We start from the raw sequence: 12,500 nt of genomic DNA on the forward strand, positions 1-12,500 counted from the left end.
TAAACATTTAGCTTAAAACTAGTATTGAAACCATAGCTTAAACTAGTTTTTCATTAAACATAGCTTAAACTTTAGTATTGACATAGCTTAAAACTTTAGGATTGGACATAGCTTAAAAACTTTTTAGTTTTTACATAGCTTAAACTTAGTTTATTTTTACATAGCTTAAACTTTAGTTTTTTACTAGCTTAAACTTTAGTTTTTTCATAGCTTAAACTTTAGTAGCATAGTTAAACTTTAGTTTTTTACATAGCAAATTTACATAGCTTAAACTTTAGTTACATAGCTTAAACTTTAGTTACTAGCTTACTAGTTACATAGCTTAACTTTAGTAGCAAATTTTACTACTAGCTTACTTTAGTAGCATAGCTAAACTTTGTTACATAGCTTAAACTTTAGTTTTTTTTATTGACATAGCTTAAACTTTAGTTTAGTTTTTTTACATAGTTAAACTTTAGCTTTAGTATTGACATAGCTTAAACTTTAGTTTTTTTTACATAGCTTAAACTTTGAAAAGCCTGGTCCTTTTTTCTGTGGACAAGAAGTAACTTCGTTGCTTAACTCATCGGATTGCGAAGATTCCTTTCATAACAGCGAACTAGTAGTACCATGCGAGGCATTCAAGATTTTCTATAGAGTTGTGGATGGTACTTTAAAACAAATATATATATATATTATATATATATATATATATATATATATATAATATATATGATATATATATGATATATATAGTATATATATACATACATACAGTCATACAGCCATACATACATACACACACATATATAATATATAGATATATATTTATATATATATATATATATATATATATATATATATATCATATATTTATATATACACGAGTGTATATGAATATACATATACTGCAACTCTCATTCCATTTAGAGACCTGAAAAACAAGTGCATCACACCCTCAAAAGACCGTTTCTCTCTCTCTCTCTCCTCTCTCTCTCTCTCTCTCTCCTCCATCTCTCTCTCTCTCTCTCTCCCTCTCTCTCTCTCTCTTTCCCTCTCTCTCTCTCTGTTAATGTTACCGTACTGGTTAGTTGCTGTTTGCATTTTCTTATCCCTATTTCATGTGAACAGTCTAAAATAAAATCGAGAAAGTCCACGTGTGTCTGCATGGCCAGGTTCTCTTTACAAACGGCTGCACTCAGCCACCTGCAGACAGGTCGACCATTGCAATAACGCACAATGAATTTCGTGCGATATATTACAGTTTGCCATATTGTCGCCTTTCAGGCCATAATTTTCCAAAACTCGAAACTAGGATCACGAAAGCGGGAGATCGGTAACCGTAGACTTCCTCTTCCCATTATTAATCTATTATTATAAATTGAGCTTACATACTATACACAAGATTGGTAATTTTTCCTATAACGTGTATCCCTATCAACAGCAGTTTTCAAAACGATTTTTATAAATTATTTGTAAAGTTCACATGAATCAAAATATAAAACATTATGTTCGAGACTACTATCAAACAATTTAAAACTGTCTTCGCTTTCTTTATATCCTATATCCTTATTTATAATGAAATTATTTTTAAAGTTCTCTTAACACAAAATAAACTTGTTCAAAATTCCTATTCACGCAATAAAAAAAAAAGTTTTCAATTTCTCTTATTCCTAAATTCTAATTTAATGTGCATGACTAAATATACTAATGACAATGAGCACGTCTCCAGCTTAGTGAACTGCACACCGAACTAAGCATGTCATATCTGAACAGGAGTACTGTAAGTTTTTATTTCGCCAAGTTATGCTTTAACAGAGAACCATTCTGGGCTAGTTATAGCGACTTTCAGCTGTTTCTAGGAGCATACATAGTGAGAAAAGTGGTGAACTTCTAAGGAGGCAGGACACACACACACACACACACACAAATAACACTCATCCAGTCGAATAGGATGACTGTGATAGACAAAAAAAAATAAATATATAAAAAATAATAATAATATTTGACAACCAGTGATGACTTGTGGCTAAGGAGTGCCTGGGAAGAACGATTGATAACAGTAGACGAAGACCCAGATATATACAGAGACAGGAGAATGAAAAACAGAACAGGGGAATGGCACAACAAACCAATGCACGGCAGTACATGAGACAGCCTAAGGAACTGGCCAGAGATGAAACATAGCTATAGCTACAGAGGGGAGAACTCAAGAAGGAAACAGAAGGAATGTTAACAGCGGCACAAGATCAGGCCCTATGAACCAGATATAGAAGTGCAATATGAAAAACGAGACAATAAAGAATATAGGAAGCGAATGTCCGGCACTTGCACGGAACCAGCACAAAAAGAGGTATGACTCTGTAGCAAAAGCCTTCAGCTGAAGCCTGCACAAGAAACACCAGCTAGCCTGCAGTAATACGTGGTACGAACACCAGCCTAAGTGAGTGATAGAAAACGACCAGAAAAAGATCCTCTGGGACTGTTATCAGAATAGATAGGGTGATACGTGCAAATAGACCAGACGTGAAGTTAACAAAATCAATACCATGGGGCACCAGAGTAGATGAGAAAGAAAGAAAGAGAAAAAATGGATAAGCATCAAGACCTGATGATAGAAATAAGGATATGGGATATGCCATTGGAAATTGTACCCATAATTATAAGAACACTAAGTACGATCCCAAAATCCCTGAAAAGGAACCTGGAAAAACTAGATGCAGAAGTAGCTCCGGGACTCATGCAGAAGAGTGTGCTACTAGAAAGAGCACACAAAGTAAGAAAAATGATGGATTTCTAAGGAGGCACGATGCAACCCAGAACCCCACACTATAACCACCCAGTCGAATAGGATGATTGTGATAGACAAAATAATAATAATAATAATAAGAAACGTCTTGAACGATGCAACAAACCCGCTATCTGGCATAGTTTACAGAGAATCGCCAGTCCCCAAAGTATAAAGATTTTCACAAAGTACATGGACCCAGAATGATGCATAATTAGTCGTGCGCGCTCATCCACCCTTCCGAGGCTGGAATGGAATGCGTTAATTAACCGAATCTCTCTCTCCCCCTAACTTTCCGTAATTTTCGGGGGAGAAAATTGATGTCTGAATTACTTCCAGGACGAGTAAAAATACACACAAAAACGATTCCGTTATTACTGGACCCCGAGAATCTTTAATTAAAGGATATGCAAGAAGCTACGTTAGCAAGCACAGTAAGTCGAGTTAACGTCATTGAATATTGTGAAACTACGATAATAAGCACAAAATATCGCGATAGTATTAGCTTTAATAAGAATCTTTCATTTATAACCACGTATAAAACATGTAAGTCTTTTTAAAATCTCGTTCATATTTGACGTCTTGCGATGCTTACATGCATAAAATATTGCAATATTGCCGGTCTTCAGAATCTTTTATAGATTCGTAAAAATTCTGTATCCATGGACAAAAGATCGGATAAATGCCAGTACTGCCAATCTGAATGATTTTAAGGGAAATTAAAATACAGAAAAGATTGCTAAAATATCAGGCTTTGCTACAGCTAATTGAAGGCTATACAAAGTTTGTAAAAACTCAGTGTTAAATCTCCTCAAAGTTATTGAAAAATATGCAAAACATGTAAATGGAAATATCCTAAGAATATCCATTGCTTCAGTGACTTGTAAATATACACTTTAGAGTTCATAATTACAGATAATCACAAGGTTAATGAAAAAATACATAAAAGAGCTAATTACCGCAAGTCTTTTAATTTCAAAATTTAAACACCTTCATCAAAACAAGCAATAAAATTCTTAATTAAACGGATAATAAAAACAATAAGATGAATTTAGGAATCTCATACGTTGCGTTACGATACATTAAAACGATAAAATGAAAAAAAAATCACCTATTAAACTTACTTTCAATAACATTAATGCACCTGGATCGAAACAAACAATAAATTATATACGGCAACTTTGCCACCATTCCCCCAACCCCCCACCCCCCCGAAAACACACACACACACACACACAAATATATCTCTCGCATTTCTTGAAGATAACTACAAATAATTACAAACCACAATCTAATTCGCACTTTCCAAATGTTGATACACAACACCCCACCACACCCACATTATTCCCCCCCCCCCCCCCCCCCCCCCCCCCCCCCCCCCCTAGATAGGATCCAGAAACATCCCATCATAAATTGTCCATTTAATCTTAATGACCAGTTAATTAAAGCCTTTATGCTTCATAACACCAAGGCAGTGGAACACTGGCGGAGGAAAGAGGCCCTGTGGTGAGAGGGAGCGATGGGAAAGATAAAATAAAAGGAGGAAGAGAAAATATAAGAGAGGAGGGGAAATGGAAAAGACGGAAACAAATAAGAACGTGAGAAGTGTAAGAAAAGAAGGAAGGCGGGTGTGTGTGATATGAAGGGGGAAGAGGGAAAGGAGAAAAGAGTACAGAGATAATGGAAAAAAAAAAGAAGACTGAGGGAGAGGGGGAGGAAGGTGGAGGGGATGACCAAAAAGGAGATGAGGAGACGGGACAGTAGTAGAGGAAAGATAAGGAGATGGAAGACGGGGAGTGGAGGAAGAAGAAGAAGAAGAGGAAATAGCCATATCATCTTTCGTTATTAAGAAAAGCCAACTTCGCCCAAACTCATTTTGGAACGAAACTGTAGATAACGACGCCGTAAAAACTGCAGGAAGATGCGACGAGAAGTGCCCCGGATAACAGGGGAAGATATTCATGGAAAAACTTTGAGGAGGCATCATTGCCCCGGAAACTATTGCTTTTATTCCCAATTCATCTCCTTCGTGAATCCTTTATTATTCGTCACAATGAGCACATACCCAATAAGAGAGGTCAGAAGTCGTGAACTTCCTTCCAAAGGACGATGGCTCGCATGAAAAAAAAAAAAAAAAACACGCAAGTTTAAGCAACGTCATACTGCTCCCAAAACAGGGCTGTATGAAGTTGCAGTCTCTTTCGTTCTGTTCGAATCATATAAGAGTTAAAAATATAATAAAATCATCAAAAATAAAGAGGGACAGTGTTCGCTAATGATAACTGAGATACAAATTCAATACATCGATTTTAAACCAAAGACAAGGCGAAATTAACCCTAAGAAAGTATTCCATACAGTCTGCAGGTGACGTCCCCGGTTGTTTCAACGAAAACTATCATTAAAAAAAAGGGAACCATCAGATGGCATATAATGTACCTATGAGTATACCTAACCTTATGCTAAGTACGTTAGAATAAATTTATTTGTTTTCATCACTGACGCAGATATTGTAAGATAAGATTATTTTTAACGAAATTACAAACAATACAGCAGAAGTCATCAATAGCTCTGGTCTCATTAACATAGAGAATTTAATTAATTTCCAAAACTACAGTTCATGCTATGCGACCACTCACATACACATTGTGTGTGCATATATATATATATATATATATATATATATATATATATAATATATATATATACACACACACACACACACACACACACACACACACACACACACACACACACACACATATATATATATATATATATATATATATATATATATATATATATATATATATATATATATATATATAATATATTACAGCCACAAGATATCAGGATTATCATCAAGAATTGTAGGAGGACTTAGGGTGAATAAGCTTAAAACACGAACAGACTTCTGGAAACTTTTCCCATTTCTCGCCTATAAAAATGGTATAAGAAAGAAAACTGGTCAACATACCAAGTTTCCCAGGGGGTTCATAAAAAGAAAGTAATACGTTTTTTATGACAGAAGAAGAATCCTTTCGAGTTTCGAAAGAAGTCAAAGGTGAAGTATTGTGGCAGGAAATTTTCCTCTCAATTTACTTCTCTCCTGGGATGATCGTATCGGAAAGTTAATCTCTCTCTCTCTCGGGTCAATCTCTCTCTCGCTCTCTCTCCTCTCCCGTCTCTCTACTCGTCTCTCTCTCCCTCGTCTCTCTCTCTCTCTCTGTCAAACAGACACACACATGCATACACACATAGGTCATTATGATTATGACTTCTGATGGATGTGACCAGCAGATTCTAAGCACACATATTTATGGGCTCTGTTCTTAAATTTCTACGGTGCGTCTAACTCCCATCCCCCCCCCCAAAAAAAAAAAAAAAAATCTCTCTCTCTTAGCCAAAATTTTAAATACTTAGGAATAGGTAAATCATGGCTTATCCTATATACATGATGTCCTTATACATAAAAACCATTATAATACACATGCGCCATAACAATATTTCCATACAACCACACTCCTTTTCTTATGACTTGCTGGCAATTTTCAGTGTGCTCAACCACAGTTCACTAAAAAGTGAAATTGTCAAAATGCTTACAGATGAAAAAGCTTATTTCAGAAAAAGTAGAAGTTTCCCAAATCAATGTTATGACACATTGTGCATCAAAGTGCAGAATTTATGTATCCCCTTTTTGGGATTGAAAACCCCCTTTCTGACTTTTATTGATTATTAAGAAAGTTGATTGTCAAAGTTCATGTTGGTGGAGCATTGTCAAGATTTAATAGCAAATAATTGATACTGCAGGGGAATGTGTATCACCTTTGCTGTTTGCCCCTATCATGAGTTTTATAAAGAAAAAGTGGTCTGAAATTGAATAGAAAATTTAGACTGGTGTAACGATGGAAACTTTCCTACTCAGAATACGCAAGTGATGCCATCTTAATAAGCAAAATACCACATGATTTACCAGGCTTGCGTAACAGAATGCATCACATATGTAGAGAGATAAAGTTCAAAATAAGACCAAGTTAAATAGAAATATTGAAAGACGAGTCTGCGCATGGGAATCAAATAACACTAAATGGAGAACGGAGAACTTATAACTGGAGTTCAGTCCCTCCAAAGCTTAAGAAAACTATACTACTCAACACAAGCCCTTTTGAGATGGAATTCTTGTGATACACTGATAAATGCAGATCACAGAATGGGCAAACTGAATAAAATTTGGAAATGTAACTGACAAACTACATGACAAGATAAGACTATCCATTATTATTGAAACACGGACAAGTAATGACACATCATGGCATCACAATGAAACTGTCCACATTTTGTTGGTTTGGGACTAGAACGTTAAGAATATTAGGACTCAAATGGAAAGACAGAGAAAGAAATGATACCTTAAGGTTTATTGAAGAAGCACCACATGCAGACGAGACAATGATGAAGGGGAAATGGAGATAGCTTGGACATGTCCTTCTCACCACCCCAGGGAGAACAGTACGTAATGGTGTTTGCTGGGCTACGCTGAGCCCATGAAAAGTTAGAAGACCCAGACCTACTGGGATGATAATTATGAGGAAGGAGCCTGGTAACTAGTGGATACTTGTGGCAGGGAAAGCACGTGAAAGAAAGACACGAGACGTGGATTTCCACCAAGGCTCAGTGTTAGAAACTATGATGATGAATTTTCTCATTAATTTCCTCGAATTCATTCCTTTTGTCATTTCGATAAGGACGTCACAAATCAATTGCTGTTTCTGCTGGAATTCTGATTCCAATATAAAGTTCTTCTTCAATTCTGACCATCGTCAATACGATAGAATAAAACCAGCAGTCAAACAAGTGAAGGCAGGCCACAAAGCCTATACCTAGAAGGAGGCAAAATCAAGAAACACCCGCGGGTAAGGGGATGGATGGGATATTCTCGTAAGCCACATTTTAGAAGGAAACGTAGACCACTCCGGCTTTAAATCTAAAAGACTTCAAAAATTGCTTTCCTTGGCTAGTTCGTTAGGCAGTGATAGGCATATATTCATATTTTCTCCAAAACATTTTGCAGATGAATAACACTAATCTGACGTTACTTTTATCTCCGTCTATTCTCCAACTTTCAAAAAAAATCATTAACATAACTTTTTATTTATAAGACCGAAGATTCTTCAAAACAAACCTCCCTTGATATATTTAAAATGTGAGAAGCATCGAATATTGCACCAATACTTTTACAGTTTCTCCTACTGAAATGAAAGGAAATAAAAATGTAAAAATACTCACTTATTCCCATCCACACCACCAGAATATCACTCTCTCTCTCTCTCTCTCTCTCTCTCTCTCTCTCTCTCTCTCTCTCATTGAGAATGCAGTTCACGCGAAGTGCCCGAGGGAGGAAGCGCTGCTCCATCCCGCCTAGGAAGCGATAGACATTTCCACTCAACGCCACACAGAACTTGGCCCGGCCGCTTCTGGAGAACCCCGTGACCTCGGAAACCCTACGACCACGTGGGAAGGGAAGTCACGAATGCTCATGGATACAAAGAGTAAACACGAAGAGTGAAGTCCCCTGTCGGATGACAGCCCCACGAATGCGTGTATATGGCAAAACTGCGATGATTACAAGGAGAAACAACTGATGCAAAATAAATCAAAACGATGATTATTTATTACACATTAATTCATTCCTCCAATCCATATCGGAAGTACAATATCAGTGCTACTTCACTTCACTATCTTTTCATTTACTACTCTACAAAAACCTAAGAGTTCCTCACATGTTTCCGTGTTCCTAAACTCTATACCAACAACGTAAGACCTAAACCAGAAATACAAATATAATATATATATAATATATATATATATATAATATATATATAGATATATAGATATATATATATATATATTATATCTATATATAAAAGTTGTATATGAAATGATAAACAAATAAAAAGCATAAAATTTCTATAAACAAAACGTACCCGCAAAAAGTCGCAAGCTTATATTGTTGTACAGATTCAACCCACTTTCCACTGCAATGAAAAACATAAATTACGTAGACAAACAATTAGGCTAAAAAAATAACCAAAACTGTCTCCTCTTTCAAACAATCAGCGCCGAGAAAAAAAAAATAAAATAAAAATTGGCTGGTAATTGCCCCGCCAATGGAAAAAAATTGAGAGAGAGAGAATTTAAAATAAAACAAAAAATGGCTATTGCACACTATTGTTGAGCTACGCAAATAGCTGCTATCCGCTTTAAGCCTTTGCAATCTCTTGTTGCAGGCATTCAAAACCCAATCCCTCTCCTCCTCCACCCCCTCCATCCCCCCCTCCCCAACCACCACTACCACCACCAAACACGAGGCACTCTCACCCCCTACCGCTGGCTATCTCCCTCCTCCATTAAAAAGAAAAAAATATCCACATTCCGCGCTAACCGCAGTACCACAGGAAGAGGAGGATGAGGAGGAGGAGGAGGAGAAAGGAAAGATGGAGGAAGAGTATGGAAGATAAGGAAGAAGAAGAAGAATGCGAGGAGAGGATACGAAAGAAAGGAGGAAGAAGAGTGGTGGACGGGAGAGGAGGAATGCCAAGTACGTTGGAGATTTTAAATGAAGCAGAGGAGGAGAGAGGGGAGGAGAAAAATGAGAAAAAGGAGGAAGAGTGGAAAAAGAAAGAAAAAAAAAAGCAGTTGTAAGGTAGGAGGAAGAAGGGAAGAGACTCACTTCATGAGTCGTCCAAACAATAACACAAAAGCTGGCTGGCATCATTAAGCTCCCGAGACGGAGCGGGGAAGTTGCGTACAGCATCAAAGATCCCTCTCCCCTCCGAGGATGCTGTCGATGGCGGCGAGAATGACTGACGCGCTCTCGGACTTTCTCTACAAGTTGCCAAGACTGCTTACATACTAATGAAATTAAATCACAGACACATACATACATAAGTATGTGTGAGTGTGAAGTTATATTTATGGTGTCTGCATAGAATGTATACACACATACATACTCTATCTGTACAGACATGGATGCACACACAGATATGAGAATGTATAATCCATATACATTACACACATACACACACACATATATATATATATATTATACTAGTGTGTGTCTTTCAACTAGTGAATAATGAAGCTTTCGTTGGGGTTTTTGATGTGCTGCATTTGAACCTTTCGTTAAGATGCATGAAGCAAAGGATGCTACGGAAGTTTTCTGTGGAAGGGTTCATCCACATTCTACAGCTTAATGTAAGAAAGGGGCAGTGGCTTCAAATAATCCTCTCTTTTCTCGGGAACCACTTCCTTTTGCGAGTTTAACGGAAAAACCAATCATTAACACATCCAAAGAAAGCTGTAGAAAGTGATAAGGGAAGCAAGAACGATGCAAAGTCTCTGTAAATATTGATAGAGCTTTCCAATCTCAGAAAAGGATGGACTGTATTAAATTATACTATATATATATATATCTTATATATATATATATATATATATATCTAATATATATATATATATAATATATATATATCATTCGAGCTACAAATGTCCTTTAATATCTAATTCGCTCTACCTCGGAATTTATATAAATTACCACCGAGTTTTGGTCTTTGCAGCAAAATCTTTCAAAAATTCTCCTGGAATCTGTGGAAGACCCATTAACATTATTCCTGTGCTAACAACCTTAAGATCCACAAAAGTATATCGAAAGCTTCTCTCTCTCCCTCATCAATCCAATCAGGCTAGACCCGACGCCTTCAAAAAACTTCAAACTTACATAAAATGGGAGAGGGAGAGGTTGCGAGGGGAGAGAGAGAGAGAGAGAGAGAGAGAGAGAGAAAGGGGGGGGGGGGGGGGGGGGTATTATTCAATTCCAACCGTCTTTCAAAGAAGTTTCTATTTGAGTTTCCGGATGGATTTCAGAAGCAAAAAGGGAAATAAAGTTCCGTTATCTTCTAATTTCCCCCCGAACATCCACCGAAGTTAGAGAGAGAGAGAGAGAGAGAGAGAGAGAGAGAGAGAGAGTTCTGGAGGAATAGTTCTTGTTTCGAACACAACGCAGGAAATGATTCGAGATGGATCAAAGGAGACGAAACTCCAACTGAGATCTCTGATTGGCAAATGGGCCGTTTCCAAGAAATGTGGTCTGATTCTGACTTCAAGAGCTGAATGAGGTTTTATGCAGGCAACAAACAAGCACATACACAGACGAGCCGATACAATCAGTCCGATGTCTATGAGTGGGTTCTTCTTTAAACCTCTAGGCATAAATACGGCCCTTTTACCACCGCTTTCTAATGTATCATTTTATCGTCTATGTACGGATCCTAAAACTTCAGACATAATTGAGATTTAAATAAGCAAGGTTTTTATTTTACATAGAGACAAGAGAGTAAAAACAGGCAAAAAAATTAAGCCTATTCAAATGTATAAGGAGAGAAAAGGAAAATAGCAGTTCAACAATGAAGACAGAAAGATAAATAAACTGTTAAACATGCATCAACCCAGTTAACTATAACTCACAGTAACCACCACATAATGAAGCCAAAAGGGATTCGTACCGCTTAAACTGGAGCATAAACGAAAGAGGGCGAACTTGAATTAAAGATAAAAATAACAGACGGAGAAACAGACGAGGGAATTACCCTCCACTCTACTATATATAGGTATATATAGCCTATATATTGAATATGGATGTGAGAGTTGATTTAGAATATGTGTGTGTGTGTGTGTGTGTGTGTGTGTGTGTGTGTGTGTGTGTGTGTGTGTGTGTGTGTAGATATAATACCGACCCAACCCCGTCCCTCCCTCTTTCTCATTTCCTGACCTTCGCCAGGGCCGTTATTCAACTGCTCGATTTCTATGAGGCGAATCTTTCGAAGTCGTCGAGGCAGTGAGGGAAAACACCTTCATCTTTCATCAGCCTCCTTTGCAATGCTGAAGGAAAAGCTGGCAATTTATCACTAAGTTTTTATTATTACTATTCCTAGACTGTCAGAGGGCTCGCTCGAAACGTTTGTACTTAAAAAGAAAGCGACCACTGGAGTTACGTAAGGTTAGCTTGGGCAGCTGAGTAAAAACAAACTGGATGAAATGGATGGAAATCATGAGGCAAAAAGTCTCTGAGGCCAAAGAAACGCCAAAAAAAATCGTTGAAAGCGTCTGCACTGAGCCCTCACTACGGGCGGGAAGGTGTATTTGGTGTAAATCTGCCCACAAGGCAAAAACACACCTCCAAAAATAGCTCCTACAAGGGATGTCTCAATCAGTTTATGCATATTGAATGTGGTGAACGTTCCCCCATGATTTTTGAGAGGGTCATGTTCTTCATAAAATTCTGTGTTTAGCAGTGTTTACTAAAATTGTATTTGGAAGTAGCATTAGTAGTATCAGTAATCATTATCACCACTTTACCAATTACTATTTCCATTCCTGTAAATCATATTAACAATCGCCACGACTATCATTATCATTATTGCAGCTGTAGTTGATGTTATGGATGTTGGTTACTCCTCTGAAGCCTGTAATTTCCTACCTTGGCCTGCTTTGTCATAGTCCTTCGAATTACCTGTAAATAAGAAAAGTAAACATTACTATATGTTCTTATCTATCTACCTGTTATATACCCTATTCGATTTTTAAAAATTTTATTCGCAGCTTATCATTTGCGTCTATATTTGCTTTAAAAAATAGAAAACTAAATCAAAAAATATCCTGTCACACAAACTAAATCTCTCT

General features: G+C 37.0%; 1 protein-coding gene across 8 annotated transcripts in view; it reads right to left on the reverse strand.

The window, feature by feature from the left end:
* Positions 1–12,500, reverse strand: part of LOC135213590 (kinesin-like protein KIF13A) — a 590,763-nt gene that overhangs the window by 210,519 nt on the left and 367,744 nt on the right. Inside the window, exon 1 of one of the 8 annotated variants that reach the window (XM_064247597.1) lies at positions 12,298–12,316. The exons of the other annotated variants lie outside the window; for them this stretch is intronic. The gene's annotated coding sequence lies outside the window, so the exon portion shown is untranslated. Of the gene's footprint in view, positions 1–12,297; positions 12,317–12,500 lie in introns of those variants that run through there. 8 annotated transcript variants of the gene reach the window in all.

This window comes from Macrobrachium nipponense, chromosome 43 (genome assembly GCF_015104395.2).
Source record: "Macrobrachium nipponense isolate FS-2020 chromosome 43, ASM1510439v2, whole genome shotgun sequence".
In the NCBI taxonomy this organism is placed as follows: domain Eukaryota; kingdom Metazoa; phylum Arthropoda; class Malacostraca; order Decapoda; family Palaemonidae; genus Macrobrachium; species Macrobrachium nipponense.